At 54.6% G+C, this 14200-nt stretch overlaps 1 protein-coding gene across 1 annotated transcript in view; it reads left to right on the forward strand.

The window, feature by feature from the left end:
- Positions 1-13432: 13432 nt before the first annotated feature.
- The window catches only part of TBX5 (T-box transcription factor 5), a 49937-nt gene continuing 49169 nt past the window's right edge, over positions 13433-14200 (forward strand). Inside the window, exon 1 of the mRNA XM_055549997.1 lies at positions 13433-13777. The gene's annotated coding sequence lies outside the window, so the exon portion shown is untranslated. The remainder of the gene's footprint in view (positions 13778-14200) is intronic.

Genomic DNA, 14200 nt, shown 5'->3' on the forward strand with positions numbered 1-14200 from the left:
CTGAATCTCCCCATCTCACTGGGAGCCCAGTTCTCCTCCTCCTCTGGCTCCTGGGAGCCTCTACCCAGGGCGAAACAGGAGGTCAGGCAGTGGGCAATGGGCCAACAGGATCAGCTAGAAACAGCTTTTTTTTTTTTTTTTCTGCCAGTGACGGGTCCACACCCAGGGCGCATAAATCCTTTCTTTTATTTTTATTATTATTACAGCTCAGGGTCTAGCATGGGCCATAAATGGATTTAAGAGGCTGCAAGAATATAGAATTTAATATAGTTGGCACCATTAAATAGTGGCACAGCAAACCCACTTGGAGAAGTGCGACCCCCTCCCTCAGCAACCCCCCTCCATGTCCTCTCACCTCCCTCCCTCCCAAAATCCTTCTGGCCAAGGTTTCCCCCTCCCCTCCCCCAGGATGGGGGGGGGGGAAGGGCAGAGGGGGATGGAGCGGAGGCAAGAGAGAGTGCCTGCAGCCCCAGTGGAGAGGGCATTGGGCAAATGGCCAATTAGGGACACTTGGGGAGATGGGACAGAGCTTTCTAGATAAGCATGGTTTTTTATCAGCCTATAAAAATACCACTTTCACTTATCTGCTGGCTCCTTGTCCAGGCTCCTGGGAACAGACAGAAGGGGGCACTGAAGAAAGGCCAGAGGACAAGGCAGGGACAGTCTGGGGTGGGGGCATGTGCAGCAGGCAGAGAGGAAGCAGCCCTGAAAGCCAAAAACATGCTGCGGGGAGGTTTTCTTCCCTCCCAGCTTATCACCCTTCAGGCTTCTATTCTTATTGCAGGGAGCGGGGAGAGTCCTATAGTCCTGGGCGTCTTCTGCATTTTATCAGTTCCTTATATATGCTTTGTCTATGTCTTGGGTCTGAATGCATCTGTTACGATATCTTCAGTCGATATTCATCTAGCACAGACTATGTAAAAAGGATGGATGCTGTGTTGAATAAGGCAGTCATGATCTCTGTCCTCCATAGTTTAGAGCCTGTGGTGGCGGCAGATGATTAACAAGCATGTAGCGAAGATGATAGGAGGAGACATCATGAGGAGAGCTGGGAGCAGAGGCAATGGCATATGCAAAGGTCCTGGGGTGGGAACGGAGGTTGGTGCAAATGAAGAACTGACAAGGAGGTGGACAGAATGTGGTGTCAGAAAGGGGGCAGGAGATGGGGCAGGAGGAGCAGAGAAGGGACTTGCCTTAAAAATACAGAAATGATTTTTTTTTCTTTTTTGGGTTGCATTGAGAGGCTTGTGGGGTCTTAGGCCCCAGAGCAGGGATCGAACCTGGGCCCTTGGCAGTGAGAGCATGGAGTCCTAACCACTGGACTGCCAGGGAATTCCCAAAGAACCATTGAATTTTTTTTTTAAAGCCATGTGGCATGGCTTGCAGGGTCTTTGTTCCCTGACCAGGGGTGAAACACATGTCCTACAGTACAAGCACAGAATCTTAATCACTGGACCACAAGGAAAGTCCAGGAGTTGGGATTTTATCACAAACTCTTCGAGCTGCCTTTGTTATTATTTATTTCTTTTTGAGAGTCAGCAGCAGGAATGGGACATGAGCTGATGCCTCATTTTTACCTACAGGCAGGTCGCTCAGGCATCCTTGGGGGCTGGGTCAAACCAGTAGGTAGAAGGGTGGTGATGGCAGTCATGGTGGTTGGTGGTGGTGGTGGGGTGTCCAGTAATCTTGCAGTGTGGTTTCCACAAGGAGCAGAAGATGGGGGTCCCAGTCCTAGCTCCGCTTCAAAACTCCTTAGGGAATTTGTCAGTTTCCTTCCTGATCTTTGTGCCTCTAGACCTCAGTTTCCCCACATGTAAAATCAAAGAGATGGACTAGTTGACACTGAGAGCTCCCTTGGGTCCCGCCCTCTAGATGGGTCTATGTCAGAGCTCCAGGTGTTTGGAGGGGGGTTGACAGGCAGCGTGGGAGGAGAGGGCTGCAGCGCTGAGGCTGGAACTGGAGGAGGCTTCTCCCTGCCTGCTGCAAACCACAACCCCCTCCCCAGCATCCTTCTTCCCAGTCTGGTGATTCCCTGCCTGGGGAGGGATGCTGAATCAAGGGCTTCCCTCTAGAGAAGGTGCTACCTCGGTAATAAGCCCTGATCGTGCCCACCTCGTGTTTTCTGCCAGGCTGGTCAGGGGCAGCCTGCCCTGATGGCACCGTGGGCAGGCTACAGGAGAGGAGACTTGGCGTCCAGGGTGGGCGTGGACACAGTGACGGAGTACAAATCATGGGTGAGCGGATGTGAGGATGATGGTGTGAAGGCGTGTGTGTATGTGTGTGTGCATGTGCGTGCATGTACACACACAGACTGGTGTGTGACTCAGGGTGAAGGATTATAATTGTGTGACTTTCTGTCCATGACTGTGGGCCAGCATGACCGCTTGTGACTGAATTAAGGTGCACATATGTGCAAGTGTGAACCTGCTGTGTGCACAACCATGATTGTGTGTCTGTGTGTGTCTGATTCTGTGTGAATGTGTGTCTTTGTATGACAATGAGCATGAGAGTGTGTGTGTGACTGAACAGATATGTATGTGCCTGGGGGAGCTGGTGTGAGACTGAGGATAGGAGTGTGTCTGTGTATTTGTGTGGCAGAATCAGTGTGTCTGTATGTGTGTGTGTGTGTGAATGCATAATGGTGGGTAAGGTCACTGTTGTTTGCAGGAAAAAAAAAAAAAGCAAAATGCTGCACCAAGATGTGTAAGGGGTGACTCTGCCTGACGTGAGTGTGTATGTGTTTGTGTGACACAGATGCTGCTCCTATATATGCAGTGGGTGGTCGTGTGTGGCTGTGTGTGCTCCAAGTGGCTCCCAAGTGGCTGGATCTGGGGCATTTTGTTGCTTGACCCTTCAGGGTCAGAGGGCCATGGCAGTGGCATCAGCCAGGGGCCAGGACCCCGGGCACAGGCAAGTCAGCTCCCTCCAGCACCGTGGGGCAGAAGTGGCCAGAAACCTTGCTGCTTTCCAGGTGGGGCTGGTGGAAGTGGGAGCTCACTAGCCCAGGTAAGTGCTGTGCCCCTACCTGGACTCCAGGCGGATCGGCTGCGAGTGGCTGTGACCCTGGGTGGACCGGGATCCACCCTGGAGCAAGCCCACTGGGACCACACGGACTTGGTCGTTGTTCAGCCCCTCAGTCGTGTCTCTTTGTGACCCCATGGACTACAGCACACCAGGCTTCCCTGTCCTTCACCATCTCCAGGAGTTTGCTCAGACTCAGGTCCACTGAGTCGGTGATGCCATCCAACCATCTCATCCTCTGTCGTCCCCTTCTCCACGGCCTTGGGGGACAAGGTAAAGGCCACTTGGGGGGGCACCTGGGGGTGAGCAGCCAGACAGCAACACCTGATTTCTTAGAACCAACCTCTGAGAAGGAAACATGCTTAGGATTTAGAGTCACCTCCTCTTCCTTCTGGGACTGGGGCAGTCCCTGGCGGTGTGTGCAGGGCGCATGTGCCCATGGTGGAGGCGCGGGCAGGTGTGTGTATGTGCGCTATGGGCCAGTGGGTGGGGCGTGCTTGTGTACCAGCTCCCCACTTCCTGAACTCTGCCTGCAGAGGAAGTGACCGCCCCGCCTCCTGTCCAGGTGTGCATCCAGCACATTATTACACCTGACATTTCCAACCTGCCAGGAGTGGTGGGGGGCTTCCCTGGAGCCCCGGGGTCGGGGGAAGGGTTGGGAGGGGACTTCATTTACCACACTGTCCCCTCCACTCCCCTCCACTTCCGCCCAGTTCCCAGGAAGTGCTTGTGGAATTTGTTTCCAAATATAGACTCCAGTGGCCTGGGCTGCCTGTACACGAACCCTTTGGCCTCCCGGCTGAACGGCTGAGTTGTGACTGCCTTCCAGGAGGCCCAGGCGCACAGACCTCCGCTTGGAGCCGTTGGTAAAAATAATAATCATAAAAGTGGCCCATAAAAAAAGGAGGGTAGCTGAACACTCAGTTATGAGCCCAGGACACCAGTTGCCCCACGATGATGTTTGGGTGGTGACTGCCCTGCAGGCTGCACACACACACACACACACACAGGGCATTCCACAAGGACACACAGACTCACACCAGCCTGTGCCACACACACTCAGGACCCCAATGCTGGATAGGCGAGAGTGTTTTCACATAAGGAGGTGCACAAAAATATATGTGTGTGTGTGTGTGTTTTCAGTGCTCTCTCCAGGAAGGCCACACAACGACACACACACACAGACTAAAACAACAGCAGAGAGGTACACGTAGTCTCTCCTCACGAGACACACTGCCATTTAGAGAGATTTAAAGATACTGTCCTCTTCAGCCACACGCAAGGAGACAGACAGCCCACCTCTTCAGGTGGGAAATAGCAACTCTAGCTTTGTTACAAGATGGAAACTGGGGAGGAGGTTGGGGGATGAGCTAGGACCAGCCCTTGCCTGTGCACAGATTCGGGTGTTGTGGGGTCAGGTACCCACTCCTGAGTCCTGGACACTCCCTCAGAGGCACCAGGAGCTGGTAACTCTCCTCCTTGGGGCAGCTGTTGTTGGAGAAGAACTGGCATGGGAGAGGTCTGGGAGAAAACGCAAACAACCCAGCTGGTGTCTGGTCCACCACCGTCCTGGAAGTGGGGGTGCATGGAAGTCATCGGGGACCCTGGAGACAGGGCAACCCAACAGAATGAGCATTTTGCATGGAGGTGGGAGGCATCGGCCATGGCGGCCAGGCGTGGCGGCTGGCAGCTCCAGAGAGGAATCTGGAAACTGAAGACCACTTTTGCCTCCCTTGGGGTACTGTCGTGGGGCTTGGCTCTCATTGGATCTCAGAGTTGCCCCATTTCTGGAGAAGTCCTTCCCTTCCTAACTTGGATTCGTGGCAGCCAGCGCCGCGCCCAGAGCCAGCTTGGGAGAGGTATGCTCTTGGGCAAACAGGCGGCAGGAAGAAGGGTCTAGAAGTGGGAAGGTGAGGCAGGCACGACTGGGGAGGCTGTAGGATCGATGCCAGGCACAGGCTCCTCTAGATCCCAAGTCCGGGACCCCTAAGAGGCCCAGGACTTCCCTGAGACCCTCCACTGGCACACTCCCTCTGTGGAGCGTTTGGGAGACCCCAGGCTGGCTCTACCTTCAGCCAGCTGAGCCTGTACTTCCAAGCACCACCTCGCTGTTCCCTGGAGAAGCGGCTGAGGTCCCTTCTCAGGCTGTACCTAAACGTGGGAAGCCTAGGGATGAGCAGAGAGGGGGCGAATTTCCAGCACAGGCTGTGTGACTCTCCCTACCCTCTCGGAGCTTCATTATGTGTTTCCAAAAATGAAGCCAGGCACGTCTCCTCTCCCCCTCCATCTTAGCCACCCTGTTTCTCTCCTTCCAGGAGACAGAGTGTCCTGGCTTGAAACTGTGAGGAATATGGGCCAGGGAACAGGACGCTGAGGTTTGCAGAGGAGGCGGCAGTGGAGTCCCATCTTCCTCCCCCAGCTCCCCTCATCCTGCGAAATGCTCGGGGACCTGGGGCTGTGTGCCCACTCTCTTCTGAGTCCCTCTGCCTCCTCCCTGAGAGTGGGGGAGAGGAGACAGTGACACAAAAGATCTAAGCCTTTCTCCCACAAGTCAGGGAGCAACTGCCTTACTCTGCCTTTAGATGCTTACAAAGTGCTCTTTGCACCCCACCTTCCACCATTCGAGAGACATTTTCCTGTTCCCTCCCTTTCCCTGGCTTGTCGCAAAAGAGGAGCTCCTGGCTTCTGGAGTCTGAGTGCTTGGGTTCAGGTCCCCACAGGAGTGCCACTGGTCAGGAGCCACTGTCTCATGGAGCTATTTAGAAGGAGCTGAACTAGTGAGACCATGTTACAAGAGCCCCTGGCCTGCCATGAACGTTAGCTCTGACGGCACCTCTGGTAATAATGACTTGAATGGCTATTTGAGCCTCTCTCCTGGTGACTGTGTGGACGCAAGCAGGACTCTTCTGAAAATACGAATGGAAAATTCTGGGGAGGAAAGAAGATGGGGTTTCAGGTGTGCTAAGGGAACCCTTGCAGGCTGTATTCCAGACTCAGATGGGGGAAAAGTGGGTAGGGACCCTGCAAGGCCAGCCAAGACCTTTTGGGGACAATCTCTGCCCCTCTGGAAATGGAGAGAAGTTTTGGCTTTCCTGAACAGCTAGGAGATGAATGAGGTCCACAGCAGAGAGTGAAACAAGGGAGGGTGAGATGGACCCAGAGCAGAACTGAACTCCTCCAGAGGCCAACCCTTTTCTGGCTCCCTCCATCCCGCCAAGCCCGCTGTCCAAGCTGGTCAGCACCTCAGTTCTTTCTGAGAGCTTGCTGCCTCCGAAAGGAGAACAGAAAAGCCGCCCTGTTATTGTCCATCTGCCACTCCACCAAGAAGGAGGGGCATTTCCCTTGCTAGCAGTTTTGAGAAAGCACTGACTGCGACCTCCAAATATTATTAATGCTCTTTATAGCACATCCTCTTTACAGCACATGCTCTTTATAGCACAATAGAATATTTTTCTCCTTTAAAAAGGAGTATAGTTTATTTTTTTTTCTTAAGATCTTGCAAACATTAATTTCCCCACGTCTCTCCTCCTTCTTAGGAGACCTTATTCCAGGCAGGAGAAAGGGTTACCTGGAAAGAACGTAGGGAAACTCGGGTGCTGATGGGGGTGACCAGTGAATGTTAAGAGACCCCCGATTCCTCAAAGCCCATCCCCCCTCCCGCGCTGAGATGTTCTGGATGCGGGCTTGAATGGATGTATCCAACTCGCTGCGTGGGCGCGCGTCTCGGAAGTCATCTCTCTCAGTTCAAAAGTGGGAGCTTTTGCTGGAGACCGCCCCCCCAACCGACCCTGCAGAGATTCTACGAAATCCTAGATTTTCTCCCTCGTTTAAAAAAGGAGAGGAGTTTTTCAATCCCTGCCGTGTTGAATCCACAGAAGAGCCTCCGGAAAGCCCAGACCAAAGGGCGGAAGCGCCTTGCAGGCCTCAGAGCGCGCGGCCAAAGTGCGAGGCGATTGTCCTCCGGGTCCGGTGGTCGAGAGCGTACAAGGGGGGCACTTCGGGGTTGCCATGGCGACCAGGAAACCCAGGGCCCTTGCGGAAACAATTGCCGGGAACTTTTCCACTAAGAACCTGTCAGTCGCACCCCACGGCCAGCCTCTGTCGGTTTCACCCCAGTGTTTTCCGGATGTGATTGTGGCTATGATGGGGGAGTGAGATGTTCAGGGTCCCTACTTCCGGACCCTTCTGTCGGGGCTGCCCCCAGAAGCCAGAAACCCAGCACCAGGAGGCCAGAGGAGACCCGCAGCGGCCCGAGCTGAAAGGGAAGAAAAATTAGAGGTCTCGACCAAGCAATCCTTTCGGTGACGGATCCTTCCAGTTCGGGGTTTGGCCGCCCTCGTCATCCGCACCCCGCACCACCCCGCCCCGCCGCCTCCCTTCACCTCCTCAAGGTCATTACTAGAGTTTTCACTCGCAGCTCCAGGCGGGGTGGCCTCCTCCATCCTCCACCCGCTTCTACCCCTGCACAGCTCGTTTTCCGGAAGTTTCTCCCCAAAGCGAAGAGGAGGCTTAAGCTCCGCAAATAAACTTGGCTATTCCCAGTGCATAAAACAGCCTTTAAGTTTCTCTTAAAACAGGTAAGCCCAAGGCTTGATAAGAATTTAGGGATCTCCCATATCACTGGCCTTGCCTCACTTTGGCCATAGGGCGACGGTGACCTGAATCACTGGGTTGACTGGGAGATGGCAAGCTGGGCTTTCTTAAAGGAGTTAATTATTCTCACAACAGGCCATCTCTCTTTTTTCTGCTACAGGTTCTGCCTCTACGCAGGTAGACAGAGAGAAACCATGTCCCTTCCCCCTTAAATAAAATGCTTTATGAAACATAGGATCGAATTCTCTCTGGTGGGGACGCTGGGCTCCAGGAGGCCGGGGCTGGCTGGAAAGAGGCCCTTCGGGCTGCCAGCACTGGAGGACTCCAGAGTTTTGTCTCTGGTTTTGAATTTGGCCCTTTGAGCAAGCTTAACACGTGTGGATTTAATTTCCCTTTCTTTCTTGCTTTCTTTTCTGCCCCCTCCCTCCTTGTGAGGAAACAAGAAAAATAGTCTGCCGTGTCGACAGCGCGACACCGTTCCTTTTGCCAAAGAAAATTTGTCTTTCCAGAGCCCCGGAGAGCAGCGAGCTCCCAAGTTTCCATTGCACCCTCCAGTTGAGGGAGGGGGGTATCCAGACAGCCCCCCTACCCCACTGCCTGCATCCCAGACCTGGAGGTATTACCCTAAATCTCTATCTTTACAGAGCCAGAGCCCTGGAATGTGGTCTGTTCCCCCCCCCCCCCACTTCTGGGGGCTGTGGGGACATTCTGACTACAGACCTGGTGGCTAAATGCAGAGGCCTTTCTGCACATTCTGGGCTGCAGATACAGTTGAAGTTTTCAGGCTCAGAGCAGCCTACGGAATGGGGATGGGGAGGAGGGTTGTTCCAGGCTTTCTCAGCTCAAGACCCTCACCTTTCTCTTCCACTGTGGACTTGCCAAATCAGAAGGGGCAAGATCTGGGGCTCCTTTGCATCCTAAGTGTAATACTGCTTTCTCCGATCCTTTGGAGCTTGGGAATCTCCAGCACTGATAGCTCCGCTGAGTCTCTAGAACGATGTTCCCACAGCCATTTCTTATTTCATTAACCTGAAGCGGGTGGTGGTGGTCGTAGAGAGGGGTCTCATCCTCCAAATTTGAGGGAGTGGGGACGGATAGTTCTAAAGCACAAGAAACAACATCAACACGCCTAATTGATAAAGTAAGTATCAGTGCTAATTCTTGGTGGAAATATTGGAGAATACTGGATATTCTGAAATAATAACCGCTAGTGTTCCCGAATACTTCCGGTCAAAAAGCAGGAAACCGAGAAGCGAAGAAGACATTGGGAAGGACGACACTAAAGTCCTGGAAAAAACATAATAAAGCCAGATTTAAGTAGGCAGCAGGCAAAGTGACCCCCTGAGAAAGGAGAGATTTTCCCACCCTCAGTCTGACCTTTTTTTCTTTTTTTTGCAAAACGAGTTGGTCAAAGTTAACTTTTGCCATCATTTAACACTGTTGTTACAATTCTTACTAATTTTTCCCAGCCCTATCCGCACTTCTACCTACTTTCTGCCTTCCACAGAGATCCGAGTCAGGCGGGGACACGTCGGGGGGAGAAACGGAAACTGAATTCTTAAGCGAGTTCTCTTCGGGGAGGAAAGAAATATGGTGGTTTGGGATGCGGCTTTCTTAAAAGTAGAAGGCAAGAGTGAAGGAAAAAGATTCACAGCGGACGCCCTGGTTTTCTTGTTTTCGATTTTTAAACTGGGAAGCTCTGTTCTCCTAGGCATGGCAATATTAAAATCTGGGCAGGAATTTTGCAAAATGAGGAAAACACATTTCGGGAGAAAACCGAGCTGGGGGCGGTTCGGGAAAAGCCTCAGTCCTCCGAAAGAAGGGAGGAAGTTTGTATCTCCAAGTCTCTCTTTCCAGTTAACTGTCCAGTGATTGGGGAAAGAATGGAGCTTCTCAACTCTAGTTGAGGTCTTCGGTTTATTCTATCCGTGGTGCGGCCTCCGGCCCCTCTGGGACAGCGGGTTCGGAAGGTGAGCCTGCGGAATCTTTCGTGAGTCGGTCCGGGTGATTGCGGGGCCCGCGCTGGGGATGCGAGAGAAAGGAACTGAAAGGAAAAGAGCTCGCTCCGCTCGGAGTTTCGCTTTCCCCTTTGGGGCCCAGGCCTCGGTTTCCGGCTCACCTCAGCCCAGAGGTCAAATGGGAACCCGTTTCCAGGTTTTGGGCGAAGGATTTCGGGTTGCGCTCTTGGGCATCCGCGGGCGCAAAGGCTGCACCCAAAGGACCTTGCATTGGGTAAAAAATAATTATTAATAATTTGATAAATGAAAGCGATGCTCGGGAAAGTTCTTGAGGCCTGACGGAGAAAAGGCACGCGGGTTCTATTTGCTGGAAGCAGCCGAGTCTGCGGCCAAACTGGCCGGGACGCCCGCGTCCGGCGCTGGAAACCACTGGTCGCTTTCCCCACGGGCCTGACCTTAGCTTCTGAGGCTGCTCGGTCGACTGCCTTCCTGCACATTTTGCTGCCGCTCCAGCCCCAGATGGACGGGGCCTGGAGCCAGGCCATGCTTCGGAAAGCCCTGGGGGCTTGCCGCGCGCGGAAACCCAGTCTCGAACTCCGAAGCTGGGGGGAGAGCCCAGATTCCGAAGTTCGGGCTCCCTCGGAGCCCCTCGGCGGGGAACTTACCCTTTCCGGAAGGTCGGACGCTCGATCGCTAGGAGTTGGGTAGGCCTACCTCTCTTCTCGGCGCTGCCGGGGACGTCTATGGGGTACGTTTCACCCCTGAACCCAGTGCATTTCCAGCTGCGCGCAAAGGCTTATGCGCAGCCACCACGGGGCTGCTTAGAAGTTATGCCCACTGATGAGACCAATAATAATGATGATCGTTATTACAAAACAAAATAGAGCGCCTCGTCCTTCTACAGGATCCGGCACTGCAATTTTTCTCTACAGAAATCACCCTTCTCCTCTCCCCTCCTCCACCACCCAATCGCACCCCACCCCCGCCGGGCCACGCTGGGACTAGCTTCATCCCCAGACCCAGCTAAAGGAGGATTTGCAGAATGTGGCTTTTTCTCAGCCAGAAACACTGGGGACGACTCTTCGTCCTAACGTCTCTGTCTCTTTTCCTCTGTGCGATAACCCAGTAATTGCTTCTATGCACGTCTGCAAGAGGGCACTAAGTTATCGCGTCCCAAACTTAACCAGTTATAGAGGCGCCTCAAACGCCAATGCTGAGAGCTCCTCCTGAGAAAATTAGGGGGAAAAAAAAAAAGATTCTCTTAACCTCCTTCAGGAGACCTCGATTCCTGCCCCCCTTACCCCCAACTCGATTTCTTTCTAATCTTTGGGCTGAGGTGGGATTCTCACCTCCGTTCGCCCAAAGCTCCCCTCCTCCCTCCCTAAGAAAATCGATCTTGGTTCTATTTGGGGATGCTGTCCGCCACCCCCATTTTCCCCAGAGAGAGTTGGATTTGTTTATTTCTTTATTTTTCCCCTGGCCCACGCGTCTGGGACTTGTGGTTGCGCAGACCCCTGGTGGGAGTCGTAGGGGAAGTCGGGGATTCGAGAAATCAACATCCCGCCGCTGCCCCCCAATCGAGCGTGACAGCGCGCGGGCCGGTTGCGTGACTCGTGACGTCTCCACGTCCTATAGGTGCAGCGGCTGGTGAGATAGTCCGTATCGCCTGGTCGCCTCTTTATTTTATTGGGGTATGCCTGGTAATAAACAGTAATATTTAATTTGTCGAGGACCACAAACCAACTTCGAGCTGGGAGGTACCAGTATTTACTACCCTTGACAGACGCTGGAAGAAGGCTTGGCCTAAAAGGGGTCTCTCTTGGGGGGGGTCCTTTCCAAACTCTCCACCTGAACACATCCTTCCCAGCTGGGCGTCACTCCCCGCTTCTGCGCTGGAAAGAAGAGGCAGGATTTTTGGAGGTGAGTTTTGCTCTGGGGGTGGGGGGTATAGGATTGCCTTAGCACCGGCCTGCCTACCTTCCCATGGGTTTACCACCCCAGCTTGACCCCGCCGCATGCCTCCTCTCCCAGCCTCCCGATTTTTCGCTATCTAGATAAGAATGCACTCATTTTGCCTCCCAGTGTCACCCGGCATGAACAGATTCTCTCTTGAGATCTCAAAATCCCAATTTCGCTCGGTGGCCCTCAGGATCTGCACTTCACAAACTAAGCAAGTCTGGCCAGGCAATTACTCGGGAGAGTACAAATTCTCCCTCCCGGGAGGGGCCTGCAGATTATTTATGGGAACTTCTTTTATCCGCAAATCTCTAAGAATTTAAAGGGATTGGAGAGCTCTTTCTGGATTTCCCCTTCGTTTCTGCCAGAGATGCTTAGATGCCGGTTCCTCCTAAAACCATGTTTGTTTTCCATCTTTGGCCGAGGGTCGCCCCCTGAGCAAGCCCAAAGTACTCTGAGCTGACATTTTGGAAGGGTGAGGGTGTTTTCACAAATAAATAAACTGTCTCGGGGAAAGGTTGTTTGAAAGCAAACCTGGAAGGTGGAGTGAGAACTCTAGAGACTGCTGGGCTTGGTTTGCTTGCTGGTTGCCCCGATTTTAGGGTTGGACAGTCCTCCACTCTGGAATTCTGCAGCGATGCGTCAGGCCTGCCCTGGGATTGTAGTTCCCAGGAGCCACAGAAGATCACACTTCTGTGGTCTTCTGAGGTGGCTTCCGATCTCCAGGGTGGTTCTCCTGCCTCCACCCTTCTCCCCAGACCTTGGCCTGCAGGCCTGAATCTCTAGACCAAGCCTGAGTAAAGATCAGGGTGATGGAGATACGAAGGAGAAATAGAAACAGGAACCCTGACATGTGTTCCAAGCACTAATTCTTGATTTTCCAAGCTGGGTCTGCTCAGGCTAAGACCTACTGACTGTGTTTACGCTTCTATTGACCTCTTCAACCCGACCCTCCAAATAATACATTTCAGACAAGGGGAGGGCAGAGAGAGGAGCCGAGTGGAGATGAAACCCCAGCCAGCCCCCAGTGACTGTTTGATTATTTTAATAAAACTGGGCACTTGCCTGTGTACACCTCCAGCCAGGGAGGTCTGGTGGCTCTGGGGGTGGGGGGGGGCGGCGGGTGGGAGCCCAGGGTAATTTCTGGGCATCTTTGATCTCGGCCCCCATCCCAACGCACCTTCACCCTGCCTTCACCCCGGAGTCCTGAGAGTCGGGGTGATGAGTGGGGAGGGGGGAGATGTCAGGGCGGCTAGCGGCGGCAGGCTGGGCCAGGCGAGGTCAGGCAGCTCTCCTGTCTTGAGGTCAGCGGCAGAGAGAGAACGCGGGCCGGGCTGCAGAGGAGGCTCTCGGCGGGTGTGTGCACGCCTGGTGCGTTCAGACTCCCGTTCTCCGCACCGCCCGCGACACCGAGATTATTTACCCCGGCAGAAGGCGAGCGGGTTTGCGATGATTTGTGCAGGATTTTTCGCAGCCACCGAGCCGCGCTCAGAGAAGCCGAGATGGATGGAGGTTGGGAAGGGGGTGGAGAGGAGGGGGGTGCTCTCGAGGTCTGGGTTTGAGACTCGTGTTGTGATTTGAGTGTTCGGGAAATCTAATGGAAAAGGTGGTTGGGGGAGGGAGTGGGATGGGAGAGGGAGGGGGGAGGAAGAGAGGGAGGGAGGAAGAGACAGACAGAGGCAGGCAGCGTGCAGTGGGAGCTAGTTGGATAGGCAATTTCAGTACTCTGCAAGCATCAAGGCAGCCCAACGTCACTGAGCTCAGCTGAGTCGGCTTGTATTTCTGAGAGGGGGAGAGGGGGAGAGAGAGAGAGAGACTCTTACCTCGGATTCCGGAACTTTAACCCTGGAAGCCGCGCTCAGCAAGGACTTCAGCCATTCCCAGGCTCCCTCTTGTCTCCCAGCTTTCCCTCCCTGGGGGTGCAAGGGAGAACCGGGCACCGAGATTGGGGGTGCTCCGGGAGGCTGCTGTTTTGGCGTTCTTGAGAGCCCTGCTGGCGCCTGACAACTTGGAAGCCTGTAGGGAGAGCGAGCGCACGGCGCAGGAGGTGTGTGTTGGATTGTGGGCAGTCGCTGCGGCGAGGCTCCCGCGGTGGGTGCTCCCTTTGTAGGCAGCGGTTGCCGCCAGTCCGGGGAAGCAGTCTCCCCCGTAGACCCCGGAGCCACCATGCCCGCGCCCCCGCCTCGCCGCCGGCTTCCCTGCTAGGAGTCAGAAGGAATGCGGTGAATGCACCGGCTTCACCGAGCGAGGTAACCGTTCCGCCGATGGCCCGGGAAACTGGGGAGGGAGCCCGCCTGCCGAGGCGGCTCGGGGAGGCGCGCAAGGCGGCTCTCGAGCCTGGCCCGGGGATTCTGCAGGGCCTGGCTCGCCAGCGATTTTCCGCGGCCCGGAGCTGCCCGGCGCGTGGAGCCGAGGCTGGGGGAGAGGCGTGGACGTTTGCAGGACGCGCGGCCTGCTTCTGTCAAACCGCATCTCGTTCGGGCCCGCCAGCCCCCCAGCTCTCCGGAACCTCGGCCAGGGCTCGGGGTGGGATTGTCCCCGCGGCCGGCGGGTGCAGGGGAGCGCACGTGGGGACGCCAGCACCGCTTTCTTTTGTTGTGAGCCGGCTTCGGGGCTCCCATCACCGCCTCCCCCGAACCTCAAGGGCGTGGTGAAGGAGGCGGCTTGGGAAT

Source organism: Bubalus kerabau, chromosome 16 (genome assembly GCF_029407905.1).
Source record: "Bubalus kerabau isolate K-KA32 ecotype Philippines breed swamp buffalo chromosome 16, PCC_UOA_SB_1v2, whole genome shotgun sequence".
In the NCBI taxonomy this organism is placed as follows: Eukaryota; Metazoa; Chordata; class Mammalia; order Artiodactyla; family Bovidae; genus Bubalus; species Bubalus kerabau.